Here is a 27,286-nt window from a genome sequence, read left to right on the forward strand (position 1 = left end):
GTATGAGCAACACTGGACAGGCCAGCATTTATTGTCATCCCTAGCTGTGGTTGACAAGGTAGCGGCAATCTGTGATTCTCAAATCATTACACTGTAGGCTACACCCACAGTGTGGTAGGGAAGTGAGTTACAGGATTTTGGGCCAGAGAAAGGGACAGAATGGTGAAATATTTACAAGTCAGGATGGTGTGTGACTTGAAGGAAAACATTTAGGCGCCCATGGTGCTCTTCTTCTTCTAGATGGTTGAGATATTGCATTTGGATGGCTCGGGTGAAGGAGAGATGATGAGTTGCTGCATTCCATCTTGCAGCTGGAACACACTGCTGCCACAATCTACGGGTGATGGATGGGGTGGAATTTTTAAGTGGTAGATGTGGATCTGATTGCCTGGAATGGTATGGAGTTCTTGAATGTTGTTGAGTTTGCATCAGTCCAGCCAAGTGGCAACCTTCCACTCTTTCAGGTTTCATAAACAACAAGAGGTGAGTAAATGTTATAATGATGGAACAAAACCCTAAAGTATGTATAGATATTTTACTACTAATTCCAAAAATTCTTGTTTTTAAAGGCAGCACTACTACAGATAAACTGTGGATTTAAATTCAATGACAAAATCCTGTGTGCAACCAACTGAATGTCACACATGTAAATTGTCAGAGGAATGTCAAGCACGAAGAGAGTTAAAATAAAACAATAAAGATGAGGCTACCAATCTCTCCCCGGTTGGCAGAAAGCCATCTCTTAGGACAAGTCTGTTTTACTATCCAGGAACACATAAGGACAGGAGTGAAAAGCCAGTGTCAACTCTACTGAAATGGACAAGTGGGCCTGAATGATCTTGTCTCACCGAGATTCTAGCATTTGTATGCTATGAAGAACCATCTCCAGTTACTCTGTTTTGGTGGTAAAAATACTTTCTCATCCAGAGTGCATCAAAAAAGAATCAGAACAAAGGAATTTCAATTTGTCTACAAATTCAAGAATCTCAAAAAATAGCTGTCAAAGTCAATGCTACCAGTAAACCCCACTGCAACAGCCACTGCATTCAACTATCCATCTTTGTGAACAATTCTGAGACCAATCTGTATTTTTTTAAAAATTGATATTTAGTTTGGCTATACCTCTTATTTCTCACCTGTGAATAAGTATGCTGTGGTGCCTATATTTCGTAAGTAACAGTATATCACTTTAAACAGAAGAAAGCCCGCTAACTTAGTTTCTTTTAAAATATAAGTAAATTAGGTCTGGGGTAAAGGTATCAAGGGATTCTTTTTAAGCTAACCTTGTTGAACGAAGATGGATAATCCCTCTTTACCTGCGAAATTTAGAGCCTGGGGGACTTATTTGGAACAGTGACAAATTAGGGAACTTCACCCAGGTGTAATTTTAACAATGTCCAATTAATCTAGTTTATTGAAGGGTAAATGTTGACCATGGTACAAGGAAAATAATTCAATTTGTTTTCAAATAATGCCATGGCATCTTACGTATCGATCTAAATGGGAAAACTTAGCATTGCCGCTCTCTTTAATGCTGCACTGGAGTGTTCAGCCTAGGCTGTGTGCTCAGATCTGGCAGAGGACCTGGAGGGAGCGAATGAAGTAGATAAGAATTCTGATTCTGTTCCTGATTATTTTGAGATTGGTTCAGATTTTTAATATCTACATATAGTGTAGGAACACGTATGGTAGTTACTTAGATTCTCATATAATAAATGGCAACTTCAAAAATTGCTGAAAAGTGGATTTCTTCAAAACAGGTTTAAATTAACCATTTATTCATCAAATTCTGTCCTTCACCCTTGAGTGAGAAGTCGCCTAGCCTATATAAGACTTAAAAGCATTTTAATAGAAGAGCCACTCCACAGGAAGAATTGCAGCAGATGACAGGAGATGGAATGCAACAAGAAATCATAACAATATAAAAATATTTGAAAACTGGAATAAAGAAAGAAAATAATATTTCTGTTCAGATCTGAAGGAGTGAACGGGAATCATTGGTAACTGATTAAGGGTCTTTAGCCTGAATGTTGGTCTGTCTCCTCTTTTAGATGCTGTGTACCTTTATAATTTTTACTTCTTTGTAAAGATCAAATGAAGAAATAAACACACTAGCGGTACTATGCAGCTACTTTTTTGCTTTATTTTTTAATCATACAGGCATTAGTCTAAACTTGGAATGGAGAGGGAGTAAATTATTTTAGACTAGTATTATCTAAATATACAAGAAAAATAATCAGGTACAAACACAGAAATACTCTCTATGACCTGTGTGAATTTGGCTATGCTCAATGTGATTATTCATATTATAAAATTAAATTTAGCAGTAGATAAAGGATAGTGAGTAAAGGTTTTAAATTGCGTTCTAAAGCAGGAATATGAGAACAATAATATCACAGATTCCTTGTCTACTTCAAGATACAGGTTTGCCAAGATTCTTATAATGATTACTAATTAATTAATTGCTATGCATTATGGTCTGCATAAAGGAGTGAGGCGAACAAAAGAGTCATTACACTTCCTGTATGAATGAACATCTATAAAAAAGCTTCTGCATAACTTTTGAGTAATTTCAGTATTGTGGTGTAATTTGAAATTAACCATCATTACATATGAATATCTTACTCACTATTGTATCATATCATATCAAAAATTACATGTATTTTTATCATTTGAATATATACTAAGAAGTTAGTGAGAAAATGTTGTGCAGAAGGGAGCGCCATAAATTTACTGTTGCAAAATAGCCAAACACTGTGACCAAATCCAGATCAAGGAACACTGAACATCAATAAATTCATTTATGAACATTCATAAAAAGACAAATGAAACAAAAATAATAAGATTATTTACTTGCAGTTAACATAAATTCTGTTCAGCAAACTACAGTTCTTAAAAAGCTAGCATAAAACATAGATGCACACAAATGCAGGGATATAGGTCAACATTCTCAGAACACAGAGAGTTGGGTTTATCACCATTTAGCCTTGAAGGCTGAGAAAAAGACACTTTAAAACAATTACATTGGAGTTTGAGCATAATTTTGTTTAAATCTTCCTTATTTGAATATCAAAAGGGGGTTTTAAAGTTTGATTTTAAAATTGCATGTAATTTTAAAGTAGAATAGTTACATTATAGCTATATTTGATTGACTATAAGGCCAACACTCACTGTGGGAATGTAGCATTGAATATTTACTCTTCCTAAAATAATTGCTTTCTGCTTAAGTGAAGTCATTGCCTTTAAGTACTATATATTACAGGACACTGTAGCCATCCATGTAAAATAATCTAGAATTAGTTTTACAGTAAATATTTATCAGCAAGTATAAAAGAATGTAGTCCCAAACTTTTACGCTCACAAGCTCACATCTAGATAGCGATATCCCAAAATTCTTAATGAGGATTCTAAATGCTGATATTGGTCAACTTAAAAAAGTTGGTTCTCCTATAATATACCTGGAGACATATTCTACAATCATCTAGGGAACTTAGTCAACTTAGCATCTAAAGACTGGTGCCCTGAAATTTCTCATATTTGAGATTTTAAACTAGCAATAAATTTGATTCAGTAGATTCACCTCGCAGAAGTGAAAGATAGTAGAAGCTTTCACAGGAAAAAAAATCTGCAACAGTTTGGAAAATACTAAACACTGAAATCAATCTTTGATTGCAGCCACAATGTTGCAAAATTTAGGACAGCTGCTTAAAAAGAGGCTCGCAAAATAACTGTTGTAATTGTGCTGCACTGATATATTCGAATATTATTTCATGTTGTATCCACAAAGAGGGATTAGAGTAATGAAAACACACAACTCATTATTTTTCTATCACTACACAACAGGATTGGTGGTACCCATTAAGAGAGGCAACATCTTGACGATGGTGTCAGTGAATTCAGGATTCTTTTTTCAGTTAAAATAAGTAATTGTTAAATAAGGTTTAAGTTTGGGAAAGGCATTGTGAAACACTCTGACTTAAATGTGCTTATAAAATTAGTACATAATTACAAACATATACATTTTTAACATCCTAACAACTGTCACAATTCTAGAACAGAACTGTGCTCCTGATTTATTGGAAAGTAACTTGGTGAAACACATATATTTATGTGTTTTTCATACAATAGATATTCTGTCAGCTGAAGGAGATAAGGGATCTCAGAGGGTTAATACTTTATGTACTATAAATGCAATGTTCCAGTGAGATCCTCAACCCAGTTACATTAATCCCGCCAGCACAATGCCTTATGTTAGAGACGTGTCTTAATAAATCATGCTTGAGTGCTGGGGGTTGAGGCCTGCTAATTAATCAGTACTGTCATTATGTTTGTCTTGTAAAAGACTTTGTTTGGGATGAGAAGGTAGCATAGTTAACCTGCTGAATACTAACCACACACACATGTCATTATTCAAAATATTACTTAAAGACTCTCGACCAGGAGGCTGGTGAGTTACACTTCTAGCTTTCGCTCTGTTTGCGTTTGCTTGTCTTGATTTGGAGGAAGTGTAATGCTTGACTTTGCTGCTGACTGAGCTGGAAAAGGAAACTTAAATCAATTCAAAGCAGAATTATTTCAATTCATTCAAATATGATACCTGAGACAAATTTCACCATTTCCAACAATTACTGCCCTTTAAAATAATAGTAGCGAAATGAATATCAGCACTATATCCCAGCTTGATTTATCACCCTCAAGAGAAGATGAAGAAGCAATTAAATGGAAAGGGAAACCAAGTGCCATTATGCTCATGGAGTATAAATTGATGCCTTATGCCCATTTCACAGACTCAAAATGGGTGCAAAGCATACATTATTGGTAGTGAGGCAGTGTGTTCCTAATCGGCACTGACATTGTTCTTACTGCAACAGGGTCTGAGTGGACGATGAAAACAGTCTCGTGTCCATTCGAATATTTAACTTTGAATTCTATTGTTTGATTCCTTTGCAAAATTCTTTCGTGGTAATTGGGGCAAGTATCACTGGATCCTCCCCACTTGGAATTCTGCAGCAGCTGTTACAACTGTCAAGCAATAAACAATAAAAAGAAATTTAAAAGGACATTGCCCTTCAGCTGGATGGGGAGAAAATAATTAAGAAGCCAAATAGAATGCTGCCCTTTATTTCAGAGGAAATTTAACGTAAATGCAAAGATATTCTTCAGCTCTACAGGGTACTGGTGAGACAACATCTTGAATGCTGTGGACAGTTTTGCTCTTATTTCAGGAAGGATATAAATACATTGGAGGCAGGTAGAGAAGGTTTACTAGATTGATATAGAAACATAGAAAATAGGAGCAGAAGTAGGCCATTCAGTCTTTCGATATTACTTGGTCATTCAATAAGATCATGGTGGTCATCCGACTCAGAGCTCTGTTCCTGCCTTCTCCCATTAGCCGAAAGAATTACATCTAAGTGCTTCAAAACATTTTTAATGTTTTGGCCTCAGCTGCTTTCTGTGGTAATTTTCTATGCTGATACCTGGAATGATCAGATTTTCTTATGAGGAAAGATTGAAAAGACTTGCAACAAAAGCAAAGTTGCTGGAAAAGCTCAGCAGGTCTGGCAGCATCTGTGAAGGAAAAAACAGAGTTATTGTTTCACGTCCGGTGACCCTTCCACAGAACTATTCCGTTTTCATCTGTTCTGAGAAAGGGTGACTGGACTTGAAACATTAACTCTGTTTTTCCTTCACTGATGCTGCCAGACTTGATGGGCTTTTCCAGCAACTTTGTTTTTGTTCCTGATTTAAAGCATCCGCAGTTCTTTCGTTCTTTTTATTGAAAAGACTGGGCTTGTTTCCACTGGAGTTTAGAAGAGTGAAGACTGGCTCAAATGGAGTCTGTAAGAACAGTCTTGACAAAATGAATGTGGAAGAATTGTTTCATTTTAAGGATCAATCTGGAGCAAAAGGATATGGTTTAAAAGTTAAGGTTCACCCTTTTAGGCGTCAGAGGAGAAGAGAATTTTTTTTTCTGCCAGAGGATTGTGTGACTTTGGAACTGTCTGTCTCAGAGAATGGTTAAGGTTAGATCTTTGAACATTTTTAAGGTAGAGGTAGATTCTTGGCTGAACAAGAATCTGAAGTGTTTGTGTGTAGATGAGAACGTAGAATTCAAAACAAAATCAAATCAGCCATGATCTTATTGAATGATAGAGCAGGCTCAAGGGGACAAGTGACCTACTTCAGTTCCTAATTCATGTGTTTGCATAATCATAAAAGGCCATAGGCATTAAGATTGAAATTTAACTTAGGGCTGCTGTAATTGATGTTTTTGTTTTATATTTATCCATGGTATGAGGATATTGCTGACCAGGCTAGCACTTATTGCCCATTCCTGATTGATCAGGTGACAGTCAAGAGTCAAGCACATTGCTGTGGAACTGGAGCCACTCATATAGGCCAAACCAGGTAAGGACAGCAGAGGTGATAATGGGAACTGCAGATGCTGGAGAATCCAAGATAATAAAATGTGAGGCTGGATGAACACAGCAGGCCCAGCAGCATCTCAGGAGCACAAAAGCTGACGTTTCGGACCTAGACCCTTCATCAGAGAGGGGGATGGGGTGAGGGTTCTGGAATAAATAGGGAGAGAGGGGGAGGCGGACCGAAGATGGAGAGAAAAGAAGATAGGTGGAGAGGAGAGTATAGGTGGGGAGGTAGGGAGGGGATAGGTCAGTCCAGGGAAGACGGACAGGTCAAGGAGGTGGGATGAGGTTAGTAGGTAGGAGATGGAGGTGCGGCTTGGGGTGGGAGGAAGGGATGGGTGAGAGGAAGAACAGGTTAGGGAGGCAGAGACAGGTTGGACTGGTTTTGGGATGCAGTGGGTGGAGGGGAAGAGCTGGGCTGGTTGTGTGGTGCAGTGGGGGGAGGGGACGAACTGGGCTGGTTTTGGGATACGGTGGGGGAAGGGGAGATTTTGAAATCTCTCCATCTTCGGTCCGCCTCCCCCTCTCTCCCTATTTATTCCAGAACCCTCACCCCATCTCCCTCTCTGATGAAGGGTCTAGGCCCGAAACGTCAGCTTTTGTGTCCCTGAGATGCTGCTGGGCCTGCTGTGTTCATCCAGCCTCACATTTTATTATCCAGGTAAGGACAGCAGCTTCCTTTCCTAAAGGATATTAATGAACCAAATATATCTTTTTTATTCCCCTGACAATCAACAATGGTTTCATTGCCATCACAGATATGTAATTCCAGATTTCTAATTGAATTCAAACTCTACTATCTGCCATTGAAAGTTTTGAAGCTAGGTCCCAAGAACATTAACTGGTTTTCTAGACTAATAGTCAGGTGATAACACCATTAGGCCATTATCCTGCCCATGCCAGCAAGAAATCTTCATGAGATTGTACAGCATATTTTTGTAGACCCACAAATCTAATCTAAATCTAAGGCCCAACTTTCAAGACTACTAGTGCACAGTGTACGTAGCTAAAACATGTTTCAATACATGGATTAATTCTTATTCACAGCATGCATAGCACCTTATACTGCACAATTTCCATCTCACAGCATCTATAGACATTAACCTGTGAAAGACATTAGACGACTGTGTGCAAGAACAGTTTGAAATGTCCAAAACTTGCAGGCATGCATTTAAGATGAGAGAGGGTAAGTTCAAAGGGGATGTCAGTGAGAAGTTTTTTTTACACTGAGAGTGGTAGGAGTGTGGAACGTGCTCCTGGGGTCGTGATGGAGGCAGATACAATAGAGGCTTTAAGAGACTTTTAGATAAGCACATGAATATGCAAGAATGGAAGAATGTGGACCAAGGATAGGCAGAGGGGATTAGTTTAATTTGGCATCATGTTTAGCGCAAAACTGTCGGCCGAAGGGCCAGTCCCTGTGCTGTACCGTTCTACATTCCGTGTTCTATATATTCACTCAGACCAGATGCTGCCTAAAGTTGGGAATAATGAATTAATAGTCTGGGGAGTACATTACCACAAGTAAAAAGTATTGTTTCTTCTATAGTTCATCTAGCAGAGCTTTGGTCAGAGATATCGTTTCTGAAAAGTTTCCAGTTTCAACGATAGATCAAATGACAAAAATAGTTTCAAAAACTTCATAGTGAACCTAATATCTACAATGGGTTCTTGTTTAACACTTGTTTGAAGGACAGTGAATGATGGAACATCTCCATAAAAACTGACCACCACAACGGGTGTGGAATGATGGCAATCATGAGATTTAGTCCTAAAACTGTTGTTCCCTTGGAAAAACTGTGTCTGGCATGACCCCTAGTATAAACAAAATGCTGAGATCTTAGAATCTTTCCCTTAGGGAATTGGTTCTGCCTGGATTCTCTGCAATTAGAACATTGACCCTTTATGTGGTTGGGTCTGAGAAGAGTGTTTCAAGTTCCAATCCAAAGCAGGGAAAAGCTTTTTTTTAAGTTTTCAAAATGAGAAAGCACAACTCAATTTGTGACCTCTGCCAACAGGCCTCACTACAAGTTGTGAATACCAAGCTAAATGTTATGTTGGACTGTACTTCAGCCGATCCTGATTACCTCATTATGGCATATGCATATTCAACAAACTGTCCTGGAATTCCCACATAAATGTGACAGTCCAGAAGGTACAACAACACCTCTTCTTCCTCAGGCAGCTTAGAAAATACAGCATGTCCATAAGGACCCTCACCAACATTTACAGATGCACTGCAGGAAGCATACTATCCGGGTGCATAACAGCTTAGTACAACATTGCTCTGCCCAAAACCATAAAAAAACGACACTAGGTTGTATACACAGCCCAGACCATCATGGAAGCCAACCTTCCAACCACGGGCTCCATTTACATTTTACATTGGCACAGAAGGTCTGCCAACATCATCAAAGACCCCTCCCACTCTGGTAATGCTCTCTTACAAACTTTTCCTTCACACAGGAGATACAGAAGCTTGAACACAAGCACCAACAGGTTCTAGAACAGCTTCTTCCCTGTCATTATTAGACTGAGAAATGGAGTTTCTAACTTCAAATAATGTTGATCTTGTTTCATGCACTTCATGATCAGTGCAATCTGTATGCCTCACCCTGTTTAACCACCCAATGATCTGTATGCCCTTGCTTGCGCTGCTTGCAAACAAAGCTTTTCACTGCACTTAGGTCCATGTGACTACAATAAATCAAATCAAAATATTATGGCTAAAGGCTTTACTGGAGATTCTTCAGAAATATGCTTACACATCCTCCATCAACATTCCAAACTTTCTAACATGCCTTCTCCTGAAAATGCACTTGAATTCTATCTGCAATGCTGTGGAAAATTAATTTTAAAAATGCCCAGAATTCTTGCTGCATTTTCTCAATCTCTTGTAATTCTTTCGAGGTGAGATTAGGGAAAGCTCAGGGAAATTGCATTACTGTTGTTAATTAGCTCCAACTGCCGTACCAATCTTTGTCTAAGAACTTGTGTGGAAAATGAAGAAGAAAAAGGCCAACCACACAATGTGCATCATAAACAGGCCATTGAACAGCCTTTATATGTTTGGATTCAGATCTGTGCAGTTGAGCTGGAAACCCTTCCAAGCATGTGTTCAAGATTTGTTTGAGGTAGATTTGCCCTTAGTGTCATTTTCCTAGTGGAGGATTATCATTGATAAACTTTATTCCTGTGGTCGAGAATAAAAATAATTCTAGGGGTGGCCAATAAATGCTGGCCAGCCAGTGATACCCACATCCCACCAAATTAATTTTATAAAGTCCGTTGTCATTAAGCTTTGGTGTTATCTATGTACGGAATTACACATATTAATTTATGCTTGCTTAAACAAAATCAAAAGCAAGTATGCTTCAATGTAACTGTAAAAGTGAGCGAAGAATTATAATAATCAAACATTAATCATTTAATAAACTGTTTCTCATAGCATGAAAAGTGTTAAATATCCAGCATACTGGTAAAATACGAACAATATATATGTTCATATTTTTCACCAATTATTATGTTCTAGAATGGACTGTCTGAATTGGGTGTCACTTCAATAGAGATTTTCAATGAAGCATTGGGTAATTATTTGAAGTGAAATATTTTTCAGGGCTGTGGATAAAGAGCGTGGGTGCGGAACCAATTGACTAGCTTGTTCATAGAGATGATCAGATGCAATGCCATCCCTCTGTGCTGTGTGATTCCATTGAAACCAACTACCCTCTGGTTTCAAGAATTAGTGACATTAAAAGACAATCCGTTGCATTTTTGAGAAGAAAGGAACTGAGAGACTGGCACTGGTTAGCAGAATCAAACTAACAAATAGAACCAATGTAGCATGATGGACCATAATAATTCTGTGATTCTGTAATTCTGAGTTATATAGAGAAGTCATTTTGTCAAGCTGTTTCCTGATTGTTGAAAATTCTGGTGTTCTGTTGTTGTCAAATTGGAGTATACTGTTACAAGAAGCATAAGACAGTACAGCATCATTTGGGAATTATATGGGATTAATGGGATAGTGTAACACAAATTGCACTACGAGTGGATTTGTGGACAGTGAGCTGCCATCAAAGGCTATTTTGATAAACCAATAAAATTAAAAGCAAAAATATGCAGCTTGACCTTTTTGCCTCTGTTTAAATATAATTTATTTCTGAAGTTTATCATGTAAGTTTAAATTTGTAACAATTGAAAACTGGTTTGATCTCATCATCACAGTCACATTTAACTTGTTATATCTCCTACATGGCATTACCGGCATGCAAGACACATTTTATTTTTTACTTTTATTTTTTCAAACAACATTTCAAGCAGGAAGAACAACAGAAGTTGCTGGAAAAGCTCAGCAGGTTTGGCAGCATCTGTGAAGAAAAAATCAGAGTTAACTTTTTGGGTATGGTGCACCTTCCTCAGAACGGACCCAAAACGTTAACTCTGATTTTTTCTTCACAGATGCTGCCAGACCTGCTGAACTATTCCAGCAACTTCTGTTTTTGTTCCTGATTTACAGCATCTCCGCAGTTCTTTCGGTGTTTATTTAACATTTCAAGCAGAACAGCTATCGGTTACTAGCTGCTGTTATGCGAAAGGAATTTTATAAAAGGGAATAAAAGATTTTTTTTAAATCATAATGTTTATTCAATGTTTTCTTGTTATACATGATTCTAATATGATCCTTGAGCCAAGACGAGCCAATGTAAACTTTTTGAGAATGCCAGAAATGTTTACTCCTACTGGTGGTCAACATGAACAACTGTAGTGAATTTAATGATGTAGGGCATTCTTTCACATCATCAAAAAGAAACTTAGAATATTATTTTGTAATGTAGCACAACAGTGTACTTTCAGTGTCTTGGGAATTAGTGGAAATAGCAAATGGGAGTAAACTTATTGACACTAGAATCTAACATTTAGTCAGAAACAAGCCTAGTTTCATTTTGGCAGAAGTGCTCAATGCCAAATCCCAAGTAGGCTGCAGACAGACTGTTGTGCTGCTCAGCAGATCACAGTAATTTACAGACTTGTGGTACTTAATATAATGCAATAATCTATGCTGTGCAGTTTGTCATTTGGACGAGGCCAGAGATTATAGCTTAGGGCTGTGCATCTGTGCACAGATCTGAGAGGAAATGGACTGCGAACTGTAACAGCTGAGCTTGTCTCAGCCACACTGGAAATTTCAACTCCTGCCCCAGAGGTCACTGCACCAATCAAGTTTGACAGCCCAAATTGTTAAACATGTGACTAATATACATATATAACACAGCCTGGCTGATGTCTCCATAGCTGGTTAGTGGCTAGTCTTAATTTTATGTGACAAACCAATGCAAGAGGCACTGAATTGGTGAATAAATGGAGCATATTGATGTCCCACTGGGTGTAGTCTATGTTGTTTTGACAAATTCTCTTCAGCATTTATCAATCACATTTACAATGGCGAGTGTGCTGAATGTCCTAATCAGACATGCTAGTCAGGGATAATAGAGTGAAGCAGTATGTTATTCAATTTGATCTTGTTAGCACAAGCCCCTACCATGGAGCAGTTTGCTATCAAACAATGCAAAATGAAAAAAAGGACGGTTATTAAAATTTGTGCTCTTGATATATGTTTCAATGATATTGGCATTGTGTTAGTGATGCAATAAACTCATGATGAGACACTGCCTTCTTGATATATTGCTTGAGGCCACTATAGTGATAAATAAGAAACAAAGTGTATTTTTCCATCTAAGCTGTTGTGCTTAAATAGTAACTTATTATTTGCAGTTAATAACACCTCGTTGTTATTTAAAGGTTTCATGCTGTGCACTGTAATTCTGGTGGACAAGGATGTACTTTAGAGTATAATCTGGATTCACTAGGTTTCATGTTCCAGGAGTACGAATACTTTTTGTTGACCTCCAAATGCCTCTTATAAGCAGTTTGGGTTGTGTAGGTGAAATTTTATTAAAATGGCAGAAGTCCTGAAAACTGACTGGGCAGCCAACAGGCCCCTGACTCCTCCAAGGAAGGCGAATCAAATCTAATGCCAATCAGGCATTGATGAAGCCATTGTTGGGCCTTCACCTGGAATTAAGATGCCAGGAGTGCACATCTCACTCAGCGGGAACTAGCAGACAATTATAGGCTGGCTGCATTTTGTGCTCAAAAGCACCACAGAGGAGGTTGTAGGTGGTTCTGGCAGACCACCAAGGATCACAGAGGACAACAGAGGAAGGTGAGTTATTTATGGGGAAAGAGAAGTTCTGGGGTTGAGAATAAGAGGGAATGAGTACAAGAAGTTTTAGAAGCAAGCACAGGGGGATTCACTGCTAGTGAACATCCTCCCCAGCCTATGCCAATCCCTTAATAATGTACTGATTGCTGTTTGTTGAGCGGTCCCACCTCCAGCTGAAAAGCTGTCCAAATAGGCTGACTTGTCAGGCAAGCTAAACTGTAATAGTCCTGCTTGCAGCTGACTTCATCTCAGTGGTAAGAAAAACAAAGTTGCTGGCGAGGCTCAGCAGGTCGAGCAGTATCTGTGAAGGAGAAAACAGAGTTAACGTTTTGGGTTCAGTAACCCTTCCTCAGGATAGTTCTAAGGAAGGGTCACCGGACCCGAAACATTAACTCTGTTTTCTCCTCCACAGATGCTGCCAGACCTGCTGAGCTTTTCCAGCAACTTTGTTTCTGTTCATGATTTACAGCCTCCACAGTTCTTTTGGTTTTCATTTCAGTGGTGGTTACCAGAGGCCCTTAATAGGTTTTTTCATGGTCTTGATCGCTGATGGGGCAGAAACATCAACAATTGTCCTTCAAACACTGAATTTAGTTCTGTGGATGTGAATAAGCAATCAAGTTTGGGTGTAGCATCACTCTGCCTTCGTAAGTGCCCTTCCCTCATCCAAGCTTTCGAAGCAGAAGATTCCAATTTAAATGTGAAGGGGTTCATGGAGCAAGAAGTATTTTCAGCCACCCAGGCACTACAGCAGATGAATTCCTGACAGTAAGCCCTTGTTCCATTATAGAATTGGAATTGCTTTCAACAGTCAAAATCTTAGTGGGAATGAGGTATACAAGGTAATAAGAGGCATGGATAGAGTCGATAGCCAGAGACTTTTCCCCAGGGCAGGATTGACTGTCACGAGGGGCCATAGTTTTAAGGTGTTAGGAGGAAGGTATAGAGGAGACGTCAGAGGGAGGTTCTTCACCCAGAGAGTTGTGAGCACATGGAATAGTTTACCAGTGGTAGTCGCGGAAGCGGAGTCATTAGTGACATTTAAGTGACTGCTGGGCATGCACATGGGCAGCAGTGAATTGAGAGGAATGTAGGTTAGGTTATTTTGTTTTTGGATTAGGATTATTCCATGGCACAACATTGTGGGCCAAAGGGCCTGTACTGTGCTGCACGTATATATGTTCTCTGTTCTATGTTCTATCATTTCCAGGTTGGCCTTCTAATCTTTAAAGAACAATATCCTGGAGGTAGCATTGAATAAAACCCAAACTTGACAAACCATTTAAATACTATATCTACAAGAGCAGCTTAAGAATCCTACATGAGTAATTCACTTCTGTAGGATTGAGCAAAAATCCCCATCGTCTAAAGTACTGCACAAGACCTTGAACTTCATCAATGTCCAGAAACAAAGAGCAAAGAACAAAGAAAATTACAGCACAGCAACAGGCCCTTCGGCCCTCCATGCCTGTGCCAATCGAGATCCTCTGTCTAACCTGTCATCTATTTTCTAAGGGTCTGTGTCCATTTGCTCCACGCCCATCAATGTACCCATCCAGATATATCTTAAAAGACGCTAACGTGTCTGCGTCTACCACCTCCACTGGCAACGCATTCCAGGCACCCACCACCCTCTGTGTAAAGAGCTTTCCATGCATATCTCCCTTAAACTTTCCTCCTCTCACTTTGAACTCATGACCCCTAGTAATTGAGTCCCCCACTGGGTAAAATCCTGAGCTCAGGCTGCAACAAACTCATGTAAGCCAGAATGTTTTCAGTCTGGAACTATTGTTCAGTCTGGAAGTCCAATTTACTCTGGAAGTCCAATACACTCTAAGAGAACAATCAGCCTAACCTAACATTCCAGACTGACATTAACTTTACACTTTGGGCTACCCAGTACAGACAGTATAGAGCTTGCAGAGACACTGGACATTCAACTTCAATCAAAGTCTATTAACACATGCTCTAACCATTGGGAGACCAATTGACTTCAGAAAGAAACACCAGGAACACAATGGACAACACAGATTTGAGGTGAGATAATGGGTCACACAGTCTGTATAACTGTTAGCCCTGCTCTGACACGAAGAGAGAGCCTTTCTCAACAATAAGCTTCTGCAGAAAGATCTTCCTCACAGGCTTCAGAACCAAGAACCACAGAGAATGAACAGAGAAGCTGAATCAGGAAGACAACCAAGGGCATAGCTCAGCAAATAACATCAGAGACGGGGGAGGCGAACCAAACATTATCCAAACAAGAGCTTCCATACCTGCGCCTGTTCCAAAACAAGAGAACTGACTGCAAGAACTCCAGCAACTGGATGCACTTTAAAATTACATCTTCCTCAGTGGTGAGCTTAAACTCCAAAGACACCAAAGTTTCCAACCTAGTAGCAGGCAGGGGAAGACGGGTGGTGACACTGCAGGGACTCCAAGGGTACAAAGCCTGATTAAAGTTTCTGTGATTAAAGCTCTCATTTTAAATTGTAATCGTGTTGAATCTAGCTACTAGTATAATTAATAATATTACCATGCTGTGTATAATTGATAGTGTTAATTTCACTCCTTATTACATTTACCTGTGTTTCTTACATTAGACACACTTATTGTAAGTAAACACAGAGCTTCTTTTACCCTGAAATACCTGTCTCCTGCCTTCTTTATTTCATATTTCCTATAATAAGTCCAGTGCCTAGAACCAGGGATCTGGGGGTGATTTGAACTACCTAAAATCAGCAAATTACTGTTGGCAAACCAAACTCTACACTTCCTGACTGCCAAAGCCTGTACACCATCTACAAGGCACAAGTCAGGAGTGTGATGGAATAATCTTGATTTGTCTGGATGGGCGCGGTTCCAACAACACGAAAGAAGTTTGACACCATCCAGGGCAAAGCAGTCCGCTTGCTTGACATCACATCCAGAACCATTCAGTCCCTCCATCACTGAACTTCAGTAGCAGAAGTGCATACTATCTCAACGATGCGTTGCAAAAATTCACCAAAAATACTTAGACAGCACCTTCGAAACACACCACACTTCCAACTGGAGGGACAAGGGAACACAGGAACATCACCAACTGCAGCTTATGGCCATATTCCTAACAGCATAACGGGATGGGCAAAGAATTCTGGCCGAGTTACAGAAATAACATTCCCTGACAAATAAAACAAATTCACCAAAGTATACCCTACAGCAAATGCATCAGGCTCCACCATCGTTATTATTGTTCATATCCTGTCCCACCAGCAGGATGGATGTAGAAGATACAGCATCACTTGAGAGGAGCTGAGGGCAATAAAGACATACAATGTACTCAGATTAGGGGACTTCAATAACCATCACAAAGAACTGATAGATTGAATAATACAGTGAGGAGATCCAGTACATTAACTGGAAATGTTGCACAAAGAATTAGGCTTGACTGTATGATAGTCCATTGAGATGTAATATAAGATGTGTGATTTAAAAAGAAATATATATATCATTAATGTCATATTTGGATTTTGAACTACAGACTTGTGGGTTTTGGCTTTTCTGTAATGAAGGGGTTTGATGATTAACTTGCCAGAATTTTCAGGATATTTTATTTTTTAAACCATTATGAGTAAGATGGTTAGCAGCGCTGTTTCACAGCGGCAGGGATTCAGGTTCAGTTGCAGCCTTCGGTGACTGTTTGGAATTTGCATGTTCTTGCCAAAGCTGCATGGTTTCTGTCGGGCTTCCTCCCACTGTCCAAAGATGTGCAGGTTAGGTGGATTGGCCATGCTAAATTATCTGTCGTGTCCAGGGATGTGTCAACTGGGTGGTTTGGTCATGGTAAATATGAGGTTACAGAGATAGGGTAGGGGCTGGGTCTGGGTTGGATGGTTGGTGCAGACTTGATGGGCCAAATAGCCACTTTCCATACTTTAGGGATTCTATTATTCTGTTCTATGAGGAAAAAAAACTGCAGGGATCTGCAAATCAAAGGAATTTGGGTGTACTTGTGGATGAAACAAAGAAAGCCAGCACACACGTACAGCAGGTAATCAGGAAGGAAGTTGGAATGTTAGAAGACTTACTTCAAACGTACAATGTGCTGATGAGATCATATTTGGAGTACTGTGAGTAGTTTTTATCCATTTAGATAAGGAAAAATATTATTTCATTAGAGACAGTTCGGAGAAGGTTCACTAAGGATGATTACCCGTATTGAGGGATTGTCTTAGGAGCTCAAACTAAACAATTTGGAACTCTACTCTCTGCAGTCTTGAAGACTGAGAGGGGATCTCATTGAAACCTATAGGATTCTTAAGGGGTTTTCAGGGTAAATACTAAAAAGATATTTCCCTTCACTGGGATAATGGGAACTGCAGATGCTGGAGAATCCAATACAACAAAGTGTGGAGCTAGATTAACACAGCAGGCCAAGCAGCATCTCAGGAGCACAAAAGCTGACATTTCAGGCCTAGACCCTTCGAAGTCTAGGACCAGAGAGCATAGCCTCAGAATAAAGGGGTGCCAATTTAAGACTGAAGTGAGGAGGAATTTCTTTTCTCAAAATTCTTTGGAGCTCGTTGCCACACAAAGCTATGAGGGGTAGAGTTCTTGTTGAGGCTTTTGTTCAAGCTAAGATAGGTAGAATCTTGATCAATAGGAGAATCAAGGGTCCTAGGAAAACACTGGAAAGTGGATAAAAGGAACGTTGGATCGACTATGATCCGATTGAATGATAGAGCTGGTCAAGGGGCTGAATTGCATGCTCCTGTTTCTGTTTCTTATGGTCAAATGAAGTTAATCTTGCTGGCACGTAAGCACGCATTGTCCAATGTCACTCTGAATAAATCACTGAGCCACAGTGCCATTATATGAAAGGGTTTAGATTGGCTATGGAAAAGCTCAAGAAGCAATCCTCAGTAAGCAGAATTAACTGGGTGAAAACAAAATGAATGGAGTGAGAATAGAACTGATCCAGATTAATCACAATCAACAAGTGACAGGTAGAACAGTATTTGTATAAATGTGCAGCCCAATGGTATCAATGTGGACTTCACCAGCTTCAAAATCTCCCCTTCCCCCACTGCATCCCAAAACCAGCCCAGTTCGTCCCCTCCCCCCACTGCACCACACAACCAGCCCATCTCTTCCCCTCCACCCACTGCATCCCAAAACCAGTCCAACCTGTCTCTGCCTCCCTAACCTGTTCTTCCTCTCACCCATCCCTTCCTCCCACTCCAAGCCGCACCTCCATCTCCTACCTACTAACCTCATCCCACCTCCTTGACCTGTCCGTCTTCCCTGGACTGACCTATCCCCTCCCTACCTCCCCACCTATCTTCTTTTCTCTCCATCTTCGGTCTGCCTCCCCCTCTCTCCCTATTTATTCCAGAACCCTCACCCCATCCCCCTCTCTGATGAAGGGTCTGGGCCCGAAACGTCAGCTTTTGTGCTTCTGAGATGCTGCTGGGCCTGCTGTGTTCATCCAGCCTCACATTTCATTATCTTGCATTAGAGAAGAGATAGTTCACCAAAAAGGGTATAATCCCACAAAGAAAGGAAACACAGAGCAAAAGAATGCAGCACCCTCCAAATGACAATAGAGTTAGGGATTATGATGAAGAATAAAATATTCACTTGTGACAGATAGCGGGTGACAATAGAATCGGGAACAAGGTTGAATAGAAAAGGCTTATGCTGGAAGAATGGCAAAGACATATAAGAAAAGCAAACAGCAAGTATGAAAAGAGACTACCAGATAATATAAAAGAAAACTCAACAGTCTTCTCTAGACATATGAATATGAAAGGGATAATAAAAGGAGGAGTGAGGTCAATAAGGAACCAAAGAGTGGATTTACATATAGAGGCAGGAGGTATGTCTAAGATATTCAATTAAGTCTTTGCATTTGTCTTTACCAAAGCTAAAGGTGAAAAAATATGTGATTCAGACCCTTGAAAAGTTTATCATTGATAACAAGGATGTACTAGATAGGCTGCCTGCACTAAAAATTTATAAGGACTGGTTGAAATGCATCTAAAGATACTGAGGGAAGTGAAAATGAAAATTGGGGAATCACTAGTCATAGTTTTCTGGTCTTTCTTAGACTCTGAGGTATTGCCAGAGCACCAGGAAATTGCAGGCATTACACCTTGTTAAAAAAAATGTCAAGGTTAGTTTGCACATTTGTCCCATGTCTGTGTGGATTTCCTCCCGGTGCTCTGGTTTCCTCCCACTGTCCAAAGATGTGCAGGCTAAGTAGTTGGCGATGCTAAATTGCCCGTAGTGTTCATGGATGTATAGATTAGGTGGGTTATAGGGGGATAGGTCTGGGTGGGAAGCTCTGCGGTGCGGTATGGACTTGTTGGGCTGAAGGGCCTGTTTCCACACTGTAGGGATTCGATGATTCTATGATAACTAAAGACCAGTCAGTTTAACATCCAAAGTGGACTGGATTGAAAGATGTTCTTATGATTAATAAATTGGTTGTCCCTAAACTCTCATGGTTGTCGTGATATTTGATTTCTATGCATCAGTTGATAACAATAGCGCAATTGATAACAATTGCACCCCAACTCAAAGTTGGGAGGTTTAATGTCCCATCTTATATACTTGACTACATCGGGTGGGCTGAACCTTGTGTGCAGTATTGAGTGATCTTGTGTTGTGCTTAACACCTCCTTTTGGCTTAAATGGATACAATTCTCTAAAATAGAGATATTATCTGTCCTCTTAGGTGGATGTAGAAAATCCAATAACTATTTTGATGAAGATCGTAGAAGTTCTTCCTGGTGTCCTGACCAATGTCTAACCCTCAATTAACACCACTAAAACAAATAATCCAGTCATTGCTGTTTGTGTTCAAATCGGTTGCTCCATTTTCTACACTTGAGCAATGACTACATATCAAAATTGCTTTGGAATAATTTGTAGGTCTTACAAAAATGCAAGCTCGTTACTTCTTTTTTGGCCAATACAAGGAAAAATTAACAAGGGTATCCATTTGGCTCATCCTATCCAAGAATTGGTGGCAGGGTTATGGATGTTGCACATTTCATTACATATGACAATAACAGTCTTCTGTATTCAAATAGCTGGCTATCAAGGCTGATATGAAAAGAGCTCTGGGATGAAGCTCTTGAGGAGCCATCTGCCAGCATAAACCCACACCTTTGAGGAGAACTAAAAACATTTGCTGTAGAGATTCAGTCCTCAATGAGATAACTGATTTATTTTCCTCTCTTTTTTTTCATCCATTAAAAATAATATGAATAGGCTGAACTTTTCTTTCCAGCTCACCAGTGATTACATGAAGTGCCTGAATTATCACTGTGCCTGCTGCATTTATGTTCATGTTAATGTACAATTGCAGTAATGCATCTCTGGAATGCTCACTTTCTCAGGGACATTTTACAATTGGTGTCATTTATTGCCGCATGTTGCAAGTGTATTCATAACAGCATCTTATTCAAACTCTTTATAATTTACTTCTTTCTTATATGCATCAATTCAACTTCACAATTAAAAACAAAACCATGCATTGTTCCTCTGCTAACTGTAACATATCTGAATATGGCTCCTGGAGGAAACGTTTCATGTGGCACTGTGAATAGTATTTACTGTGCAAAATAAAAAGTTATGTTTGCATTGCTACTTACGATAATAAATCAAAGCTGATGATATTTATGTTAATTTTCTTACGGTATAATAAATCTCTTCTTTTCAATAACTTTAAACAAATTACTGTTTTAGTGTGCTAATAAATAATTGGAAAGAGAGTTCAACAGGATCTTGAGGATGAAGAAATAATATGGTTATGGACGAAATTGTGGGGGTGACACCAAGCATGACCACTTTTTCAATGAGCCAACGTAGGCACAGTGGTTGAAATGATGTTCTTCTGTGTCATAAATTTCTATGAGGCAAAATTATCTGTTCCCTTGAACATGTGGGCAATTGTGAGAAAGTATAGTGAAAAAGAACATAATCAGAAATTTGACAGTAAGGAAATAGTTTCTAATTTCCTGTCAAACTTCAGAATGTTGATATTTAGAATATTATTATTGAGTGGGCACTACATTATTTCCATCTATTTGCATCTAATTTATAGTCCAAATCATCAAATTTCTATGGAGCTTCCAACTCTTTTCTCCTTCCTCCAAAAACTAGATGTTGTCAATTCTTGACATAACAGTCTGAATAGCTTCCCTGCGCCCTCATCGAATTTAGTCTCCATCACAACATTCCAGCACGCTTCATGAAGGTCATCGTCCTCTACCCTTTGTCTGCATAAATGGGATTCAGCAAACCTCCGGTCTCACTATATCGTCATCTTACATTAAGTCACACACCACTTTGAAACATCACTTCGGAGATCAGAGATACTTGCAACTTGTATGATTCTGCCAGGTTGCTTTGTGTGCAGGGTCATAAACATAGCTCACACTTCTACAGACAAATCTCATGGCTCTTAGTTTCATTACCTAGAGGCTACCAGCCTCAACTTCTGGGATTAAGAATCTACTGATGACCATGAAGTCATTGCCAATTGCCAGCAAAAAGAAATACAAGCAGCTCACACAAGTCCTTTAGGGAAGGAAATTGGCTGCCCTCAGAGCCACAGTAATGTGGTTGATTCTCAACCGTCCTCCGAAATTGTTGAGCAAGCTATTCAGTTTGAAGGTAACTAGGGATAGGCAATAATTGCTGGTCAGCCAGCAGTACCATGTCCCACAAATGAATAAAAAAACTTCATCAGCAAGAATAGTAACCTTCAACGGCAATCAGAAGGATAGCAGCAAGTGAAGATCCACTAAGGAGGCAGAGGAAAATGGTAAAAGACTTTAGAGTCTACACGACTTAGCGTCATACAGATCAGAAACAAATCCTTCAGTCCAAATTGTCAGGCTGAACAGATATCATAAACTGGTCTCGTCCCATTTGCCAGTATTTGGTCCATATCCCTCTACACCCTTCCTATTCATGTAGCCCTCCAGATGCCTTTCAAATGTTCTCATTGTACCTGCCTCCACTACCTCATCTGATAGCTCGTTCTATGCACCACCACCCTCTTTGTGAAAAAGTTGCCTCTCACGTCCCCCTTAAACCTTTCTGGAAAAATCTCAGCAGGTCTGGCAGCATCTGTGGACAGAAATCAATGTTAAAGTGTTAGGTCCATGAATGGTCAACTGCTGATGTTTTCCAGCAATTTCTGTTTTTGTTTCTGATTTCCAGCACCTGCAGTTCTTTCAAACTTCTATTCCTTTTTCAATCTTTCCCCTCTCACCTTAAACCTATGCCCTCTCGTTTTGGACTCCCCTACCCTGAGAAAAAGGCCTTGTCTATTTAGTCTATCCATGCCCCTTATGATTTTATGAACCCCTATAAGGTCATCCCCTCAGCCTCCAATGCTTCAGGGAAAAAAAGAACCCCAGCCTATTCAGCCTCTCCCTAGAGCTGAAATCTTCCAGTCCCAGTAATATTCATTGAAATCTCTTCTGAACGCTTTCAAGTTTAACAACATCTTTCCTTTGGCATGAGACCGGAATTGTTCACAGTATTCTAAATGTGGCCTCACCAATGTCCTATACAGCCACAACATGACATCCCAACTCCAATAATCAATACACCGACCAAAAAAGGCAAGCATGCCAAACATCTTCTTCAGCCTGTCTACCTATGACTCCACTTTCAATGAACTACGCACCTCTACCCCAAGGTCAGCAACACTCTATTCAGCAACACTCCCCAGGTCCCTACCATTAACTGTATAAGTCCAGCCCTGGTTTGCCTCATCAAAATGCAGCACCTCACATTTGTCTAAATTAAAATCCATCTGCCACGCACATCGGCCCATTGACCCATCTGATCAAGATCCTGTTGTACTCTGAGAAAGCTCGATGAGTTTTCTTGTAAGTATGCATCAAGCAGCTCCCAGCATATCTGGCATAGACTTCCACAGTCTGGCATCTATAGACACATAAAATTCATGTTGATGGAGTGGGAGTTTTTGCTGTTTTACAAACTTTGTATGTTGGCAATGGGGCACATTGCTTTCAGCCTCAGTACTGTCCAAATGAAAGTACAACAGTTTGGCTAAGGTCATCAATGTCATAATTCAAGGATCTATATACACACAAGGAGTCAGTTACTCATGAGAGATGAGCAATGCTTGGCCATTACGACTTCTTTCTTCCTTGGGATGTCTGAAGTGGCCCCTTATCTTTGAAATGGGTGTGACTTAACCACCATCCACTTGACAGAAACAAAAACACATTTTAAAAGTGAAAGTGCTGACATGATGACCATGAATCCAAAAAGCATGTTTACATAGGCACAAGTAACCCCACAATGCTGCCTCACACATGCCACCCATTTTCCCTTTATAAGATTTTTTCACTTCTGTCCCTCAACAAATGAGTGTAGTCTGACATCTCAACTGTTCTACATTTGGCACTGTGGGTCTTGAAGTCTTGGAAGGTCATTCATAGGAGTGTTTTGGCCTAGAATACTGAGGCATACCGAGAGTTTCCTGCCCAGGCGCAGGCTCACTGTCCTCAGCTTGGATTTCTGCAGGCTTCAGCATCACAGGTAAAAGGGAAGTGAAAAGAACTGGAGACTTCTGGAGTGTCCTGGCAGGAAGGTTCTGAGGGTTTGTGTGTGGCACCTACTTCCTATAGTTACCTGCTAGCATTGCTCTGTCTCCCCGAGGGAAAAAGGGACCTGAAATGAGAGCTCACTGTTTAAACCTGAAGAGGAACCTTTAGTCTGATGTTGAAAATCAGATTTCTTTCATTTTCCACAATCAAAGATACAGAAAAAATAAAATGATACATTCTTTACACGTTCCTCCTCAAATTTTCTGCATCTTTGTTGCACCTCAGCAATAGTGAAGATGACCACTGCTGTGGCTAGATCCATTAGACAATGTTTCAATGAATCAATGTGAGGGAAATCAGAAACAAAACAGGTTCTTAGTAATGTGAGCAGTCAGTATTTGCAGCACACATTAATTATAGTTAGCCATAGTCTTTGTGGGAAATGAAAGATTTAATAAGAAGGGCCATGGAATGTCTCAATATGGGCTTTTGACACCAAGGACCTTATCCTAATGTTTATGGCAAAGGCCACATTGCACAAATATAGTTGGAGATTATGAGTGCAGTAGGATTACTGTAAACATGTCTCCCACTTCCAAAGCCCCGCCCTCATTTAATTAAAAATTGCGTATCAGAGCATGTTGTCAAGTACTTCTAGTTCAAGGTGAGAGGAAATCAACTCTACTCCCTTGTGCAGCCTGTGAGTCCTTAGATTGCTTTGTGAATTGTGGCACACAGGTGACATTTCTAACATTCCTGAGATTACTTCCAATTCAAAGAGATGATCAATTTGTAATAACAAATGACATGGTAAAATTTGCTTGTATTTGACATAGTTGGTTGCTGCCTGCATTTCACATGCAGAGTTCTATGTTTTCAGTTGTCCAAAACCTGCACTGTAAAAGTGCTTAATTAATGCAATTGCAAGTTTGTTGGTAGCCATTTCTCATTAACATTACGTTTTTGCAATTTGGATGAGGATGAAAGGCAACACAGGTCATGCTTTGCAGAGTGAATCACAGGCTCAGCCATTAACTTATGTGATCCCCAACCACAAACCTTTATGTTGCTTTCTTTTTTTTCCAATCCCTGTTCACCCCAACAGTTAAAGCCTTACATGGAAAATCCATGTTGAGGTTCTCATTTTCCCAATCTTACCATATTTTCCCAACTGTCTCACCATTGCCTTACAAATCAGAATCTGGAATATCTATGTTTCTTACATTCGGTAGTATTTAATACGTAAGGATAATAAATAATGATAACGTGAAGGCGAAAGACAGTTGTTGAATAGTATTCAATTCCACAATATGAACTCATTTTCATAATCATACAAATTATTCCTGATATAAACTCCAAGGGGTACGTTAGGGTCACTGGCCTTTGTGTTATTTCACAGAAGAATTAGGTGGAATATAAAACTGGCAACTGAATCACTAACATCTGCCTTAATTACCACTGAAAATGAGCTTTATTCCTCTGGGCATCATGTACATAATTCTTTGAAGTTTATTTCACATGTAGATTGTGCGGTTAAGAAGGTATTTAGCACCCTTGCCTTTATTGCTCAGACCTTTGAGTGAAGGAATTGAGGCGTGATGTTGAGGTAGTACAGAACGTTATTAAGGCATCTCTTTTTTAAAAATTCATTCACGGGGTAAAGTGTCACTGGCCAGGTCAGCATTTATCACCCATCCCTAATACTCAGAGACCAGTTAAGAGTCAACTGTGGGTCTGGGGGGTCACACGTAAGCCAGTCCAGGTAAGGATGGCAGTTTCCTGCCCTAAAGGACATAAATGAACCAGATGGGTTTTTTCAACAGTTGGCAATGGATTCATGATCATCAGTAGACCCTTAATTCCAGATTCTTATTGAATTCGACTTCCACCATCCACCGTGGCAGGATTCAAACCCAGGTCCCAGATCATTACCTGGGGTTCTGGATTAATAGTCCAGCGATAATACTGCTAGGATATCATCTCTTTCACACTTCAGGAGTATTGTGCCCACTTCTGGTCACCCTGTTATAGTAGGGATATTTTTTAAGCAAGAGAGGGTTCAGAAAAGATTTACCAGGATGTTGCCAGGAATGGAGGCTTTAACATATAAGGAGAGATTGGGTTAGCTGGGACATTTTCACTGTAGCGTAGGAGGTTGAGGGAGTGACTATACAGAGGGTTATAAAACAATGAGGGGTACAGATAAGGCAAATGGCAGGTGTCTTTTCCTGAGGATTGGGGATTTCAAGACTGGGAGCTTACTTTAAAGGTGAGAGGAGAAACATTTATAAAAAGACATGAGGGACAATTATTTTTCACATGGCTCGCGTGTGGAATGAATTTCCCATGAAGGTGGTGGATGTGCGTACAGTTACAATACTGAAAAAAACACTTGGATAAGTACATGAATAGGAAAGGTGTGGTAGGATATGGGCAAAATGCAAGAAGGTGGGACGAGATTAGTTTAAGACTTTAAAATAAAAACTGAAAGAAGTATGGATGCTGTAAATTAGGCACAAAAACAAAGTTGCTGGAAAAGCTCAGTAAGTCTGGTAGCGTCTGTGAAGAAAAAATCAGTGTTAACATTTCATGTCTGGTGACCCCTCCTCAGAACTGATGGTGGCTGGAAAAATGACCGTTTATATGTAGAAAGTAGGGAGCGGGTGGGATCACGAGTAAATGATGGGGTAGAGCCTAAAGAGGGAGAACAGTTGGACAGACAAAGGGGTTGATAACAATCAGGCTGGGAGGGTGAATAGTTAATGTAGACTGTTAGTGACTAACAACAGGTGATGTGTAAAGGCAAGCTATGTGATAACAAGGCCTGGCGTGTGGAGCATGGGGCTGGGACATGGGAGAGTTCAGACCCTAAAATTGTTGAACTCGATATTGAGTCTGGAGGGCTGTAAGGTCCCCAAGCTAAAAATGAGGTATTGTTCCTCCAGCTTTCGTTGAGCTTCGCTGGAACACTGCAGCAAGCCAGAGACAGAGATGTTGGCCAGGGAACGGGATGGTGCTTTAAAGTGGCAGGCAACGGATAGTTCAGGACCATTTTTGTGAGCAGAACGTAGGCGCTCTCCCAAGCATTCACCCAATCTACGTTTTGTTTCCCTAATGTAGAAGAGACCACATTGTGAGCAGTGAATGCGGTAGACTAGATTCTTGCAAGTGCAGGTGAAGTGTTGCTTCACCTGGAAGTTCTGTTTGGGCCCTTGGATACTGGGGAGGGAGGAGGTAAAAGGGCAGCTGTTGCACCTTTGCCAGTTACAGAGGGAACGGCCACAGCGGATGACGGAAAAGGGAGGGGAAGGGAATATGTGCCTGGTGGTGGCATCTCGCTGGACGTGGCAGAAATGGCATCTGCTGATCTTCCAGATGTGGACGCTATTGGGATGGTAGGTAAGGCCAAGGGGAACCCTCTGCTGTTGAGGGGTTGAAGAGAAGAGATAAGGGCGGAAGCGCAGGAGGTGAGTCGGACCCAATTGTTGGCCTTTTCGAAAATGGTGCTGGGGAATTCTCAGTTGAGGAAGAGGGTGCACATTCCAGAGATTCCCTTGTCGAAGGTGGCCTCATTGAAACATATACAACAGAGACAGAAGAACTGAGAGAATGAAATGGAGATTTTACAGGAAGCAGGGTGTGAGGATTTATAAGAGATAGTAGGAACTGCAGATGCTGGAGAATCTGAGATAACAAGATGTAGAGCTAGATGAACACATCTAGCAACAGAAGAGCAGGAAAGCTGACGTTTCGGACCTGGAACCTTCTTCAGAAATGTATAGTCCAGATAGCTGCAGGAGTCAATGGGTTTGTAATGGATATCAGTGGCCAGTCTGTCCCCAGAAATGGAAATGGAAATGACAAGGTAGAGATAGACCAGGTGAAAGTGAGGGCAGGGTGGAAATTGGAGGCAAAATCAATGAACTTTTCGAATTCCAGATGAGAGAGGGAAGCAGAACTGATTGTATCATCGACATATCGGAGAAAGAGTTGTGGGTGGGGGCCAGAAACAGACTGGAACAAGGAATGTTCCATTACCCCACATAGAGGCA

At 40.2% G+C, this 27,286-nt stretch overlaps 1 long non-coding RNA gene across 2 annotated transcripts in view; it reads right to left on the reverse strand.

Annotated features, from left to right (window-relative positions):
* Positions 1-2,165: 2,165 nt before the first annotated feature.
* The window catches only part of LOC125457062 (uncharacterized), a 184,808-nt gene continuing 159,687 nt past the window's right edge, over positions 2,166-27,286 (reverse strand). For both annotated transcript variants that reach the window (XR_007248558.2, XR_009446154.1), the window contains one exon: positions 2,166-4,535. This is a non-coding gene — a long non-coding RNA (uncharacterized LOC125457062). The remainder of the gene's footprint in view (positions 4,536-27,286) is intronic.

The sequence above is a fragment of the Stegostoma tigrinum genome, chromosome 1 (genome assembly GCF_030684315.1).
Source record: "Stegostoma tigrinum isolate sSteTig4 chromosome 1, sSteTig4.hap1, whole genome shotgun sequence".
NCBI lineage: Eukaryota > Metazoa > Chordata > Chondrichthyes > Orectolobiformes > Stegostomatidae > Stegostoma > Stegostoma tigrinum.